Source organism: Nomascus leucogenys, chromosome 1a (genome assembly GCF_006542625.1).
Source record: "Nomascus leucogenys isolate Asia chromosome 1a, Asia_NLE_v1, whole genome shotgun sequence".
NCBI lineage: Eukaryota > Metazoa > Chordata > Mammalia > Primates > Hylobatidae > Nomascus > Nomascus leucogenys.
This window is the reverse complement of record NC_044381.1, coordinates 90,628,039-90,645,175: the sequence shown is the minus strand read 5'-3', so window position 1 is coordinate 90,645,175 and position 17,137 is coordinate 90,628,039.

Genomic DNA, 17,137 nt, shown 5'->3' with positions numbered 1-17,137 from the left:
CTGGCTTAACATTTGATTGATCCAATGGCTAAATGATGACACCAGGAACCTCTTCTTTCTGTCTTCTCTGCCATTAATAACATCATAAGGTGGCTGTCAGCGTAATTGGGGCCTCATCCTTTTTTGCTTATTATTGAGTAGGAGAAAGAAGATTCAGATTTCTAAGAAAGGTCTAAGTCACATATTGTCTCCTGTCATGGAATGTTGAAATTGGCTTAAACCAAATGGAGATTGCCACCATTGCCCCTGGGCTCAGGGTGGAGTTAGCATTCCCTGGAACCCATAGCTGCAGGGGGAGGGGCAATAAAATCAGGAATTCTCCTAAAAGAGAGAAGCGTAATATATGCTGAGCAGGTACCTGACAATATGAGTGTAACGAGGAACTTCTCATGACGGTACTGATGGCTTTTTGAAATCTAGGGCAAGAAAGGACACTGAAAATTTAGAGAGATAGGCCAGGCTCGGTGGCTCACGCCTCCAATCCCAGCACCTTGGGAGGCTGAAGCGGGCAGATCACTTGAGGTCAGGAGTTTGAGACCAGCCTGGCCAACATGGTGAAACCCCGTCTCTACTAAAAATACAAAAATTAGCCGGCGTGGTGGTATGCACCTGTAATCCCAGCTACTCAAGAGGCTGAGGCAGGAGAATCGCTTGAACCCAGGAGGCCGAGGTTGCAGTGAGCCGAGATTGTGCCATTGCACTCCAGCCTGGGTGACAAGAACAAAACTCCTTCTCAAAAAAAAAAAAAAATTAGAGAAATAAAATACGGGTCTGATACGTGTTATGATTATTAATGGGGCAAATTAAGGAATTTGGAAGTTGGAGACTGACTTTGAGAAGATTGGGGTGTATTTAGATTTTGACACAGAGTTTGACATAAAATATATGTTGGAAAACAAGAAAATAATTAAGCACATTAGCAGTATTTTGTTGCTACATAATTCTCCCCCAGTTTGTCTTCAATCCTCAAAATCAAGTGGGAATGGGAGGTCCCGTGGAAACAAGTCAGGGGAGATAAATTAAATCCACTTGTGTTCCTAGCAGAAATTTTACTGATAATCAGAATAGTAATAAGTATTGAAATAAAGCAAAAACAAGTGGATGGGCTAGGTGCAGTGGCTCATTCCTGTAATCCTAGCACTTTGGGAGACCAAGGCAGGCAGATCACTTGAGGCCAGGAGTTTGAGACCAGCCTGGCCAATGTGGCAAAACCCCATCTCTACTAAAAATGCAAAAATTAGTCAGGTGTGGTGGCCCAGGCCTGTAGTCCCAGCAATGTTCCGGGAGGCTAAGGCAAGAGGATTGCTTGAACCCAGGAGGCGGAGGTGGCAGTGAACCAAGATGGTGTCACTACACTCCAGCTAGGGTGAGAAAGCAAGACTCTGTCTCAAAGAAAAAAAAAAGTGGATGTTGCCAAAAGGGGAGCGGGGGGAGCAAGAAGTCTGTGTCAAAATATATCCTATTTTTGATAAATCTCCAAACAAGTATGCAAATACTCCTGTCAGTAGGCTCAATCAACAGTCTGTCTTCACACCCTGAAGCTAATGCAGAGAAAAAATGCCCAAGAATGACTGGCAGCTGATCGTGGGGCTGAAGAAATCATCTATTTTTTTTTTTTTTTTTTTTTACACCAGGCAGGGAATCATCTAATTTTTCTATATTAGGGAGGAAATTGAGTGAACTCAATATTCTGTGGTCATATCACCATAAAACTAAGACAGAAATACAAACAAATAATTGAACACTCGTGGACTTCAGTATGGAACTAAAACATAAAATATTTTGCCAGCACTTTGGGAGACCCAGGTGGGAAGACTGCTTGAGGCCAGAAGTTTGAAACCAGCCTGGGCAACAGAGCAAGACTCCATCTCTACAAAAAACTAGCCAGGTGTGGTAGTGCATACCTGCGGTCTCAGCTACTCAGGGAGGCTGGGATGGGAAGATGGCTTGAGCCCAGAAGTTTGAGGCTGCAGGTGAGCTATGATCACACCAATGCACTCCAGCTCTGAGCATCAGAGCAAGACTCTGTCCCTAAAACAATTTTTTTTTTTTTTTTTTTTTTTTGAGACAGAGTCTCACTGTGTCACCCAGGTTGGAGTGCAGTGGTGCAACTTGGGTCACTGCAACCTCCACCTCCTGGGTTCAAGCAATTCTCATGTCTCAGCCTCCCAAGTAGCTGGGACTACAGGTGCATGCCACCACGCCAGGCTAATTTTTTGTATTTTTAGTAGAGGCGGGGTTTTACCATGTTGGCCAGTCTGGTGTCCCACTCCCAACCTCAGGTGATCTGCCTGCCTCGGCCTCCCAAAGTGCTGGGATTACAGGCATGAACCACTGAGCCTGGTCTCTAAAAAAAAAAATTTTTTTTTTCTTTTTGAGACAGAGTTTCGCTCTTGTTGCCCAGGCTGGAGTGCAATGGAGCAATCTCGGCTCATGGCAACCTCTGCCTCCCGGGTTCAAGTGATTCTCCTGCCTCAGGCTTCCTGAGTAGCTGGGATTACAGGCATGCGCCACCATGCCCAGCTAATTTTGTATGTTTAGTAGAGACAGGGTTTCTTCATGTTGGTCAGGCTGGTCTTGAATTCCCGACCTCAGGTGATCCACCCGCCTCGGCCTCCCAAAGTGCTGGGATTACAGGCATGAGCCACTGTGCCCAGCCTAAAAAAATTTTTTTAAGTAAAAATAAAAAATAAATGTTTTCAATGAGAAAAGAAGAAATCACACTGGTTTGGCCGTTTACGTGTTCTTTTTTTTTTTTTTTTTTTTGAGACAGAGTCTCACTGTGTTGCCCAGGCTGGAGTGCAGTTGTGCCATCTCGGCTCACTGCAACCTCCACCTCCCAGGTTCAAGCAATTCTCCTGCTTCAGCCGCCCAAGTAGCTGGGATTACAGGTACCTGCCACCACGCCCGGCTAATTTTTGTATTTTTAGTAGAGACGAGGTTTCACCATGTTGGCCAGGCTGGTCTGGAACTTCTGACCTCAGGTGATCCACCTGCCTTGGCCTCCCAAAGTGCTGGGGCTACAGACATGAGCCACTGCACCCAGCTGGTTTACATGTTCTTACAACTCCAATGAGCTGATTCATTTTTCCCACTACATTTGTTTACTTATTTATTTATTTATTTATTTAGAGACAAGGTCCCACTTTGTCCACCCTGATCTTGAACTCCAGGCCTCAAGAAATCCTCCTGCCCTGGCCTCCCAAAATGTTGGGATTATAAGTGTGAGCCACGGGGTCTGGCCCCCATTTTACTCCATAGCTCCCAATTGATGTTTACTTTAAAGTTTGGTCTTCCACAAATATGAATTTGTTTGTTTGTTTGTTTTTTGTTTTTTGTTTTTTAGACAGAGCCTCCTGCAACTGTTGCCCAGGCTGGAGTGCAGTTGCACAATTTTAGCTCACTGCAACCTCTGCCTCCTGAATTCAAGCAATTCTCCTGCCTCAGCTTCCCAAGTAGCTAGGATTACAGGCACCTGCCACCACACCTGTCTAATTTTTGTATTTTTAGTAGAGGCGGGGTTTCACTATGTTGGCCAGGCTGGTTTCGAACTCCTGACCTCAAGTGATCCACCTCTCTCAGCCTCCCAAAGATTATAATAAAAATAATCTTTTTACTATAGATAAGCCTTTGGTCTGTGTGCGGTGGCTCACACCTATAATCCCAGCACTTTGGGAGGCAGAGGTGGGCAGATGCTTTAGGTCGGGAGTTTGAGACCAGCCTGGCCAACATGGTGAAATTCCATCTCTACTAAAAATACAAATATTAGCCAGGCATGGTGGTGGGCGCCTGTAATCCTAGCTACTTGGGAGGCTGACACAGGAGAATCGCTTGAACCCAGAAGGTGAAGGTTGCAGTGAGCCGAGATCCTGCCACTGCACTCCAGCCTGGGTCAGAGAGCGAGACTCCGTCTCAAAAACAAACAAAAAACTAGGCCTATAAACCAAAGCTGACCTCTTGCCTGTGTAACTGGAGCTGGTTACATATATCACTGACAGGTACTGGTCATAAACCTGTTTATCAGTATTTATCAAATGTAGAACAAAGAGTGGAATCAATGATCCTCTATCAGACCCTAAAGTGCCTAACCTGTGTCCCCACCTCATAGTCACCTTAGCTTAGCTACAGCCTCACTGAACAGCAATGAGAATCTTAAGAATGTAACTGCTGCTTCCCCACCTGCTTTTCCCACCTTTTGTGCCATACGTATCCCCCTGTTAGAAAATGGTGCCTCACTGAACCTCCTTCACGACATATTCTTGGTCTATATGGAGTCTGTGTTCCTTAGCTTAAGTCCTGAAACTTGACTCAGAATAAATCTAACTGTGATTTCTCTAAGTTCTAATGCTGTTATTTCACTTTTCAATCAACATTATAAAAGTTGTTTGTCAGAGGCTGGGCATGGTGGCTCACACCTGTAATCCCTGCACTTTAGGAAGCTGAGGTGGGATCACTTGAGCCCAAGAGTTCAAGACTAGCCTGGGTAACATAGGGAGACCCCATGTCTACAAAAAATACACACACACATGCACAAACACACACACACACGCACAAACACACACACACACATTAGTTGGGCATGGTGGTGCACCTGTGGTCCCAGTTACTAGGGAGGCTGAGGCGAGAGGATCGCCTGAGCCCAGGAGTTCAAGGCTGCAGTGAACCGTGATTGCACCACTCCACTCCAGCCTGGGCAACAGTGAGACCCTGTCTCAAAAAAAAAAAAAAGCCCAGGCGCAGTGGCTCACGCCTGTAATCCCAGCACTTTGGGAGGCCGAGGCGGTTGGATCATGAGGTCAGGAGATCAAGACCATCCTGGCTAACACGGTGAAACACCATCTCTACTAAAAATACAAAAAATTAACAGGGTGTGGTGGCGGGTGCCTGTAGTCCCAGCTACTTGGGAGGCTGAGGCAGGAGAATGGCATGAACCTGTGAGGCAGAGGTTGCAGTGAGCTGAGATCGCGCCACTGCACTCCAGGCTGGGGGACAGAGCAAGACTCCGTCTCAAAAAAAAAAAAAAAAAAAAAAAGTTGTTTGTCAAGAATTCTCATTGGCTTACAGATATAACATCATTTCGTGATTGGCTATATACTGTTTAACTATAGGGTGTATGGCATTTCTTTCCTTTCTTGAGAAGGAGTCTCACTCTCACCCAGGCTGAAATGCAGTGGTGCGATCTCAGCTCACTGTAACCTCCACCTCCCAGGTTCAAGGGATTCTCCTGCCTCAGCCTCCTGAGTAGCTGGGACTACAGGTATGCACCACTACGCCCAGCTAATTTTTTTTCTCTTTTTCTTCAAGATGGAGTCTTGCTCTGTCACCCATGCTGCAGTGCAGTGGTGCAGTGGTGGTGTGGTCTTGGCTCACTACAACCTCTGCCTTCCAGGTTCAAGCTATTCTCCTGCCTCAGCCTCCCAAATAACTGGGATTACAGGTACCTGCCACCATGCCCTGCTAATCGTTGTTTGTTTGTTTGTTTTTTAGACGGAGTTTTGCTCTGTCGCCCAGGCTGGAGTGCAGTGGTGTGATCTCAGTTCACTGGAACCTCCGCCTCCTGTGTTCAAGAGTTTCTTCTGCCTCAGCCTCCCAAGTAGCTGGGACTACAGGCACGGGCCACCACGTCCGGCTAATTTTTGTATTTTTAGTAGAGACCAGGTTTCACCATGTTGGCCAGGCTGTTCTCAAACTCCTGACGTCGTGATCCACTCGCCTCAGCTTCAGAAAGTGCTGGGATTACAGTCGTGAGCCACCGCGCCTGACCTTTTTTTTTTTGTATTTTTAGTAGGGATGGGGTTTTACCATGTTGGCCAGGCTGGTCTCAAACTCCTGACCTCATGATCTGAACTCCTGAACTTCAGCCTCCCAAAGTGCTGGGATTATAGGCGTGAGCCACCGCACCCAGCCTAATTTTTGTATTTTTAGTAGAGATGGGGTTTCACCATGTTGCCAAACTGGTCTCGAACTCCTGACCTCGTGATCTGCCTGCCTCAGCCTCCCAAAGTGCAGGATTACAGGTGTGAGCCACCACGCCCAGCCTGGGTATATGGCATTTCATGCTTCTTGGCATTGCTTAATCTAGAGCCTACATTGCAAGTGGTTTCAAGAGATCATTAGTTCAACTAGGAGTGAGATGTGACAGCTATCATATTTTAAGTGCTTCTCTGGGCCTGATAATTTAAAGGGGCTTGCATTTCTCAGATAAAAAGCCTTTTTTTTTCTTTCCTCATGACTATAGTTAATAGTGTATTGTATACTTGAAATTTCCTAAGACAGTAGATCTTAAGTGTTGCTATGGTCTGAATGTTGGTGTCCCCTACCCACCCTAAATTCAAATGTTAGAACCATCAGAGGACAAAATTATAATTAATTTAGTTAAAAATCTCAATTGAAAAAAAAATCTTAAAAAAAAAAAAAAAAAAAAAGTCTTAATTGGCTTTATTGCAATTCTAAGATCAGGTAACACTTCATTCCATAAAATAGAGTAAGTATTCAGATGAGCTGAGCAGAGTTGGCTTTTACAGACAGAGAAAAGCTGAAAAGAGCAGAAGCAAAGAACAAAGAGCTTCCTGGTCATTTCAAAACTATTTTTCTTGTAAGGTGGGCATCAAGGAGACAGAACAATAGAAAAGTAACTGATTAGTTACTTAGTTACTTCAGGCTAATTTTTTTTTACTTTTTCATTGTTATTTTTTATTTTTAATAGAGACAAGGTCTCACTGTACTGCACAGGCTGGTCTCGAACCCCTGGGCTCAATAATTGGCCTCCCAAAGTGCTGGGATTACAGGTGTGAGCCAACGCGCAGGACAAGGCCTTCTTTTTTTTTTTTCTTTTTTGAGCTGGAGTCTCACTCTGTTGCCCAGGCTGGAGTGCAGTGGCACTATCTTGGCTCACTGCAACCACTGCCTCTCTGGTTCAAGCGGTTCTCCTGCCTCTGTCTCCTGAGTAGCTCGGATTACAGGCCCCCACCACCATGCCTGCTAATTTTTTTTATTTTTCATAGAAACAGGGTTTCACCATGTTGGGCAGGCTGGTCTCCAACTCCTGGTCTCTAGTGATCCGCCTGCCTTGGGCTCCCAAAGTGTGGGGATTACATGAGTAAGCCACCAGGCCCAGCTGGCTAATTCTTTTGTGTACAGATTAAAGCAGAGGGGAACCTTATTGTCATGACAATTGAAGACCAAAACTGGCATGTTTGGGAAATTGGCTGTTATTTCTCTCCTGATTTCTCAGAAGGCCAGGTAACACTTCAGTTTAGGTTGGGTGAAACTTTAGCATGGGTGACGCCATTTTGGTTTTCAGTCTTGTCTGTTGGGGCCTAGTTAGCTAGAGCCTAGTCCAAAACAATGGCGTTAGTGGGGCATGGTGGCGCATGCCTGTAATCCCAGCTACTAGGGAGGTTGAGACACAAGAATTGCTTGAACTTGGGAGGCAGAGGTTGCAGTGTGCCAAGACTGCGCTGCTGCACTCCAGCCTGGAAGACAGAGCAAGACTCTATCTCAAAAAAAAAAAAAAAAAAGAGCAAAACAATGGTCTCCTATACTTGTTTTTTTCATTCCCTTCCCAGTGTATCCTCCACAGCAATAATTTTTATTTAACAAACCTAATACCCAATGTGATAGTACTTTTTTATTTTAATTTTTTTGGAGGTCTAGTCCCGCTCAGTTGCCCAGGCTGGAGTGCAGAGGTGCAATCCTGGCTCACTGGACCTCCACCTTCTGGGTTCCAAGTGATTCTCCTGCCTCAGCCTCCCCCGTAGCTGGGATTACAGGCGAGCACTACCAAGCCCAGCTAATTATTTTTTGGATTTTTAGTAGAGACGGGGGTCTCACCATGTTGCCCAGGCTGGTCTTGAACTCCTAAGCCCAGGTAATCCGCCCACCTCAGCCTCCCAAAGTGCTGGGATTACAGGTGTGAGCCACCATGCCCAGCCTCAATGTGATAGTATTAAAAGGTGGGGACTTGGCACCTGGGGGAGAAGAAGGGGAGGCACAGGACCCCAGAAAGTGTCCTGAGCAAGAGGCTTGTGTCCTTTGGGCCGAGGCACCAGCCCTGGTGCTGACCTGTGACCTTGCTCTGACCTAGGCCTGTCCTGCTGGGCCAGGCAGGGGCTATGGCAAATGAGCAAGACAAGGTGGCCAGGCCGTGAGCCAGGAACAGTGGGAATCAGGGATGCCAGATAGTGTGTGCCTGGGTGGGGGAAACCCAGGATAGGGCCCATGGGGGATGGAAGGGAGCTGGTGGGGGAGCTGCCCACACAGACAGGCCTGGGTGGCACCCAAACGGTGTGGGGGTCAGGGGCCTCAGACTCATGGCATAAGACAGGCATGAGGTGTTGGGGGTCTGGGTGAGGGGGTTGACAAACTGCCAGGCTGGAGCAGGGGTGTCTGGAGGGCCCAAGGTGTTATGGGATCAGGAAGTGGGGGACACTGGAGTGTTTGTGGGGTGCTAGAATAGCTGTGGGATGCACTGGTCTAAGTTGGGGGTGACAGTGGTTGGGACATGGGGAGGTTGATTTGTATAGGCACAGGGGATTGTGGGAATGGGGGCTGGTAGGGTCTCAAAAAATGGGGCTCAAGCTCAGAAGGAGCAGGCAAATGAGGATTAGGGAGGGGATGCTGTAGGTTAGAATGAAGGCTCTGCCTCCTCTGAGCTTGGAGCCTGGGAAAGGGGCCAGGGTGGGTTTACGATGGTACAGGCAGTGCTGGGGGCTCCCAACAGGCCCCGGGCAAGGAAGAGCTGCAGAATGCCCGCTCTGCCATTACAGACCAATTACACTGAGACAGCAGGGTTTGCAGCACAGAAAGAGCTTCATGATCACAGGGCACCTAGCAAGGAGATGGGAGGAGACCCTCAAATCCATCTCCTTGAAGAATTCTGGGCTGGGGTTGTTACCAGTGGAAAGTGTCTGAGTTACTGGTGGCGAATCTGTACAGGTCTGCAGCAACTTGAGTTCTTGCCTCCTCAGAAGAAAGAATTTGACTGAGGGGCATAAGGCAGAAAAAGAGATGGAGGTGAGTTTCAGAGCAGAGTGGAAGTTTATTTAAAAAGTCTTTAGCACATGAAAGAAAGGAAAGTTCACTTGGAAGAGACCTGACCGGGCACCTGAAGGTCAAGAGCCCCGTATAACTGTGATCCTAGGACTTTATAGGCTCGCCTCTTTCTCATGATTCTTCTCTGAGGGTGGGCTGCCCTCATGCTCTGTGCTCTCTTTACCTTTGGGAAGTGAGCCTGCACAGTGTATGTAGAAAGTTGTATGCATGCCCATCTGAGGCTTTCTTCCCTATTCCAGTGGAGTGCCCTGGAAAGGTCATACGTAGCCATTTTGTCTGGTTTTTTTTTTTTAGATGGAGATTTGCTCTTGTTGCCCAGGCTGGAGTGCAATGGCATAGTCTCAGCTCACTGCAACCTCGGCCTCCCAGGGTTCAAGTGATTCTCCTGCCTCAGCCTCCCGAGTAGCTGGGATTACAGGTGCATGCCACCACACCCGGCTAATTTGTGTATTTTTAGTAGAGATGGGGGTTTCACCATGTTGGTCAGGCTGGTCTCAAACTCCTGACCTCAGGTGACCCATCCACCTCAGCCTCCCAAAGTGCTGGGATTACACCGCGCCAGGCCTGCCATTTTGTCTCTTAGTGCACATGCCCGGGAAGTTGCTTCTCCCTGGCACCTGCATTCAATTAACACTTTAATGTTAACAGCTGTGGATCATCAGGAGATTGTCTCACTCTGGCCCTCTGGCACCGACCGCGAATTTTCAGTTTAGAGAGGCAATGTGATAACTGTCGAACCATCACCTGACATTCCTAGTGGGTGAGGGAGAAAAGCCCTCTCCTTCTCTGCTCATGTCTAACTACCTGTAACAGGGTTTTTAAAGGGATCATGGAGGGTAAAGGGCTAGAAAATTGGGGTCATTGATTGGTTGGGGTAAAGGGGATTAAATTTTCAGGAGGTGGAAACTGCATTTTTTTTTTTTTTTTTTTTTTTGAGACGGAGTCTCACTCTGTCACCCAGGCTGGAGTGCAATGGCGCGATCTCGGCTCACTGTAACCTCTGCCTCCCAGGTTCAAGTGATTCTCCTGCCTCAGCCTCTCAACCTCCAAGTAGCTGGGACTACAGGCACATGCCACCACACTCGGCTAATTTTTGTATTTTTAGTAGAGACGGTGTTTCACTATGTTGGCCAGGCTGGTCTCGAACTCCTGACCTCGTGTCGGCCCATCTCGGTCTCCCAAAGTGCTGGGATTATAGCCCTGAGCCACCGCGCCCAGCAAAAACTGCATTCTTTAGTGAGTGAGTTCCTGTGGGGTCCTTCAGTCAGGCTGGCATCAGCAGTTTCATTGGTGGCTGATGTGACACCTCAGTTCTTGTCTTCTTGGTTTAAAAGAATTTAAACAAGAGACACACAGCAAAGAAGTGCAGCATAGAGTAATTTATTGCAAAGAAAAAAGAATATTTTGAAAGTTACATGCAGAATGGGCAGTATACCGTGAGAGAGTGAGGATTCAAGGCAGGCTGCTCATAAGGGTGAGACAGCAGAGACTGGCAGTAGGGAGACTCCCTTTATAGAGTCTTCCATGATTATTCATAAGGTGGTGGGAAGAGGTGTTGCTAGTAAGCATGTTCGGGTGGTCTTCTGGGTGCACATGCCTAGTAGCTGTACATGCTTGTTCATATGTCACATGTCTCACTAGCATATTACATCTCCATGTGGGGCTGTCTTCTACTATTATAATGAGCAAAATGTCAGTTTGAGGACAGGTAAAATTAAAATGCTCATGCTGTCTATGGGGGAAATTCCCTACTGAAGACAGCTTTGCTTCAATGAGCGCAATGACAATGCGAATGCTGAGGCTCACTGCGTTGACTGCATGCGTGCCATGGTCGCTGCATCCCGAGAACACGGTCACTCCCTTAACTACCTATCCTGCCTCAGTTTCATGGCTACGCAGGACTTGAAAGAATATCTGAAATGGAAAAGTTAACGATTTATAATGTTCCAGTTGTTATCTATAGAGCAGTGAAGGGGAGCTATGACCTTGTGACAGGGTCTATGTGACTCTAGAGCAACAGGCAGCAAACAACTCTGAGCAAGTGGGTCAGAGAACAGCTGACCTCATGACCAATGCTGTGTGTGCTGCAAGCTGGGCTGATTTCCATTTTGCCCCCTCCCTTCTTCCCTGATTAATTTTATAAAGTAGATGGGGAAGGTTTCAGTGGGATCTTGGCCAGTCTCATAAAGGAGGCTGTTCTGAGGGGCTGGGAAGGAGGCCTCATGAGAGGAGGAAGGGCTCCCAGGGAAGGGCTTGGGCCAGGGTCCCTGACGTTGGGGTGGAGTGGAGGCAATATTAGCTTCAGCATGTGCAAAGAAGAAGGCCTGGGGGTTCTGAGTGGTTGGGGTGCTACTGTGGGAGGGGGTCACTTTCAGAGAAGGGGCAACGGGAGGTGGGAAGCCCTGGTAAAGATTCAATTCCCCAAGTGGCCCAGATGCTCTAAAAATGGCTTGCCTCAAGGACTGTCCACCACCAAAAAAATCTCAGCACTCTCTCTTGCTATTTAATCAGATAAAGCCCCAGGATCTGAAGCCCCAGGTTCAGATCCTGCCTTGCAGGATCTATGACCTTGGCAAATGGCTTTGCCCCTTGCCTCAATTTCTGTTTCTGCAGAATGTGACAGGAATGTTCTCTGCTTCCTGGGGTTGTTTAAAACATTAAATAATGATTAGCTCTAATAACATACATTGAAGCCTGATGCCCAGGGCTTGATGCATGATTGTTAATTCCTCCCAACAAGATGGGATTGTTGTTATACCCATTGTATAGATGAGGAAATTGAGGCCTGGCGCCCCTGAGATACACACACAGACACACATATACATCACGAGGCATTTGGGAAGTGACTGTCATGAGGGTAGAACCCTCATTAATGGGATTGGTGCCCTTATAAAACAGGTTGAAGACAGCTGCCTTGCTCCTTCCACTAGGTAGGACACAAGATGGTGCCATCTATGAGGAACAGGCCCTCACCAGACACCAGATCTGCTGGTGCCTTGATCTTGGATTTCGTAGCCTCCAAAACTGTGAGCAATACATTTCTGTTGTTTATAAATTATCCAGTCTAAGACATTTTGTTACTGCAGTTGAACAGACTAAGACAAGTGTCCTCACCACCGGGAAAAAAAAAAAAAAGAGAGAGAGAAAGATGGGAGGTGATGGATAGGTTAATTACCTGGATTGCAGGAATCCTTTCACAGTGTGATAATACAGACATATCAAAACACTATGTTGGGTTGGCACAGTGGCTCACGCCTATAATCCCAGCACTTTGAGAGGCCAAGGTGGGAGTGTAACTAAGCAGGTTAGCAGCTTAGCCTCAAACCTTAAGACTTTTTTTTTCCTTTCCCCTTTCTCCTCCCCCAGCGAGTCTCAAGATAGAACTCTGAGACCAGCTGCATACGTGTTTCCTTTCATCTTGAAATACACCCTCGGAATGTGCTGAACCTCCACGCCCTTTCTTTTCCCATTCTATGCTTCCATGCCTTATGCACATGTATTTACCTAGATGCTTGTTAAGTACACACCATTACCTGGTCATATATTTCCTTCAGCTTCAGGGACTGGATCTGGATATGGACCAGACACCTCTAGCCACAATGATAGCAATGGCTCCTTCACCAGATGAAACAATACTTCAGAACAAGCCACTGGATCAGGTCACGCCACCCGACAACTCCTAGTTCCGCTGCCTCTTCTGCACTCCAAACTCTCTCTTCAAAAACTCCCGGATTCCCTCCACAAATTGAAGAGTGGAAATATTTGCAAATAATTACACTCACTCCTCCCGTTGCTAGCATGGATAATAAAACTCACTCTCTTTATCACACCTCACTCTTATTATATTGGCTTCTTTTTACAAGTGGCGAGCAGCTGGACCCTTTTACTGATTACAGGAGGATCACTTGAGGCTAGGAGTTCGAGACCAGCCTGGGCAACATAATAAGACCCTGTTTCTGCAAAAAATTAAAAATTAGCTGGGCATGGTGGCAAGTGCCTATAGTCTCAGCTACTCAGGAGGCTGAAGTGGGAGGATAGGTTGAGCCCCCAGGAGTTTGAGGCTACAGTGAGCTATGATAGCACCACTGCACTCCAGCCTGGCCAGAGCCTGTCTCTGAAAACAAAAGCAAAAACAACCCGCCACGACCATCACTTTGTACACTTTATTTTTATTTTATTTTTTGAGACAGGGTCTCACTCTATTGTCCAGGCTAGAGTGCACTAACACAGTCTTGGCTCACTGCAATCTCTGACTCCCAGGTTCAAGCGATTCACCCACCTCAGCCTGCCAAGTAGCTGGGAGTACAGGTGCACACCACCACACCTGGCCAATTTTTATATTTTTTGGTAGAGATGGAGTTTTTCCCTGTTGGCCAGGCTGCTCTTGAACTCCTGACTTTAAGTGATCCACCCACCTTGGCCTCCCAAAGTGATGGGATTACAGGCGTGAGCTACCGTGCCTGGTCCATGTTATACACTTTAAATATGCTTTTAAAAACGATGCCCATTGGACTTGGGTATTGGTTACGTGGTGGTTCCCTTTAAAATTATTGATGATGGCCAGGTGCAGTGGTGCCTGCCTGTAATCCCAGCACTTTGGGAGATGCCAAGGTGGGAAGATTGCCTGAGCCCAGGAGTTTAAGACCAGCATGGGCAACATAGGGAGACCCCATCTCTATTTTTTTTTTTTTTTTTGAGACACCGTTTTGCCCTTTCGCCCAGGCTGGCGTGCAGTGGCATGATCTCGGCTCTCTGCAACCTCCGCCTTCCGGTTTCAAGTGATTCTCCTGCCACAGCCTCCTGAGTAGCTGGGATTACAGGCGCCCAGCACCACGCCCGGCTAATATTTGTATTTTCAGTAGAGATGGGGTTTCACCATGTTGGCCTGGCTGGTCTCAAACTCCCGACCTCATGATCCGCTCACCTCTGCCTCTCAAAGGGCTGGGATTACAGGCGTAAGCCACTGCACCCGGTCTTTTTTCTTTTTCTCTTTTTTTTGAGACGGAGTTTTGCTCTTGTTGCCTAGGCTGGAGTACAATGGCGTGATCTCGGCTCACTGTAACCTCCGCCTCCTTGTTTAAGCGATTCTCCTGTCTCAGCCTCCCAAGTAGCTGGGATTACAGGCACATGCCACCATACCTGGCTAATTTTTGTATTTTTAGTAGAGACAGGGTTTCATCATATTGGTCAGGCTGGTCTAGAACTCCTGACCTCAGGCGATCTGCCCGCCTCGGCCTCCCAAAGTGCTGGGATTACAGGCATAAGCCACTGCACCCGACCTCTGTTTTCAAATAAATAAGTAAATCATTATGGAGCATGTTAGTTTAATGAACTTTTCTATATATTTCACAGTGTGCATGGGTTGAAAGTGAAGAGAAAAATGTCTTTCAAATAACTAATAAAGACTAACTAGGCTGGGCCCGGTTGCTCATGCCTGTAATCCAAGCGGTTTGGTAGGCCAAGATGGGCAGACTGCTTGAGCCCAGGAGTTTTGAGACCAGCCTGGACAACATGGTGAAACCTTGTCTCTGCAAAAATACAAAAATTAGCTGGGCATGGTGGCATGTGTCTGCAGTCCCAGCTACCCAGGGGGCTTAGGTGGGGGGATCACTTGAGTCTTGGAGATCGAGACTGTAGTGAGCCGAGATCATGTCACTGCCACTGCACTCTAGCCTGGGTGACAGAGTTAGATCCTGTCTCAAAAAAAAAAAAAAGACGAAATGTCAAGAGGTTGATAGGTAATTGAACCCTTGTGGTGCTTTTTAAAATTTTTCATGTTATTAAAACTTTTTTTGCCAGGTGTGGTGGCTCATGCCTATAATCCCAGCACTTTGGGAGGCCAAGCCAGGTGGATCACCTGAGGTCAGGAGTTCGAGACCAGCTCACCAACATGGCAAAACCCCATCTCTACTAAAAATACAAAATTTAGCTGGGCATGGTGGCAGGTGCCTGTAATCCCAGCTACTTGGGAGGCTGAGGCAGGAGAATCACTTGAACGCAGGAGGCGGAGGTTGCAGTGAGCCAAGATCAAGCCATTGTACTCCAGCCTGGGCAACAGAGTGAGACTCCATCTCAAAAAAACAATTGTTTTTGTAAGATGGTGTCCCACTATGTTACCCAGGCTGGCTTGAACTCCTGGGCTCAAGCAATCCTACTGCCTCAGCCTCCCAAGTAGCTGGGATTACAGGCATGTGCTTCTACACTCACCCGCCCATCTGTGGTGCTTTTGAATCTAATATTCACCAGCTCGAATTTCTAAGAATGGGGAATAGGGTCCCTAGGGTCTCAAAAGGGCTTCAGCAGACTCAAGTTTGGGATCCAGCATCTACTAAAACAAGTTTTAACTACTGCACTTTTCTAAGAGAGTCATATACTATATAATTGCAAGGGAAAAGATAAAACAATATGACTTGAAATTTTGTGTTGTGGCCTGGCATCTTGGGGTGGGACCTGGCCAGGCCAGCTATGACGAACGGTCCCAGATTGCATCATCTCTAAGAGTTTTCAGAGCCTCAGGTCATGTGTACTCTAAATGGGGCTCCGTGCCCAGCAATGGCATTCTTGTGGAAGTTTGGACAGACATGGCACCAGCTGCATTCCTGGGTTGCAGAGTAACACAGGAGGTAGTGTCATCTCAGGATATCATCTCTCTATTGTAGATCTGGTTATATTCTACTGCTACAAGACCATGAATTCCTTTAGAAAAAAGGTGCCGGAAGCTGGCAGCGGTGGCTCACACCTGTAATTTCAGCACTTTGGGAGGCTGAGGCAGGAGGATTGTTTGAGCTCAGTAATTCAAGACTAGCCTGGGCAACATTGGGAGACCCCATCTGTACAAAAAATTAAAAATTAGCCAGGCATGGTGGTGTGTGCCTGTGGTCTCAGCTGCTAGGGAGGCTGAGGTGGGAGGATAGCTTAAACCTACGAGGCTGAGGCTGCAGTGAGCTGTGACTGTGCCACTGCACTCCAGCCTGGACAACAGAATGAGACCCTGTCTCCAAAAAAAAAAAGGACAGGGAAAGAAAAGAATAATAAATTAAGGTTTTTTCTTTCTTTTAAATACAACTGAGGTTTAAGAAAAATCAAGTTTATTGTGGAACTATTTATATCAAGTTATATAAATATTGTCTTTCTTTTTCTTTTATTTATTTATTTTTTTTGAGACAGTATCTTCCTGTCACCCAGGCTGGAGCACAGTAGCACGATCTCGGCTCACTGCAACCTCTGCCTCCCGGGCTCAAGCAGTTCTCCCACCTCAGCCTCCCCAGTAGCTGGGACTACAGGCATGCGCCACCATGTCTGGCATTTGTTTGTAGAGACGGGGTTTTGCCATGTTGCCCAGGCTTGTCTTGAACTCCTGGGTTCAAGCAATCCACCGGCCTTGGCCTCCCAAAGTGCTGGCATTACAAGTGTGAGCCACCACGCCAAGCCTAAATTGTTATTGAATTTCACATTTATCATTGTTAAAATCACTTATGTAATTCATCTAAATAATGTTTTATCAGCTTTTGAAACAATTAAATCCTAAAGGTCCATATGTATAAACAGGGATGTAAAATTTATTTGCACTAGGAGAATCCTTATTAATCCAAGGAGAAGATATCAAAGAACTAAATATGTATTGGTTTTGAAAAGTTTTAGTAGTTTTATATCTAACTAGTAATCAGTTTATAGGCAAGATGTTAACTTCCATTCTTAAAGGAGAAACTGAAATCTGATATACCTTTTATATTATGTGCTTTTCTTCCACAGTAGGTAATCATTTATTTATTTAATTAATTTATTTATTTTTGAGGCATAGTCTTGCTCTGCTGCCCAGGCTGGAGGGCAGTAGCGCAATCTCAGCTCATTGCAACCTCCCGGGTTCAAGCAATTCTCCTGCCTCAGCCTCCTGAGTAGCTGGGACTACAGGCATGCGTCACCACACCCAGCTAATTTTTTGTATTTTTAGTAGAGACGGGGTTTCATCACGTTGGTCAGGCTAGTCTCAAACTCCTGACCTCAAGTAATCCGCCCACCTCAGCCTCCCAAAGTGCTAGGATTACAGGTGTGAGCCACCACGCCTGGCTCACTTATACTCATT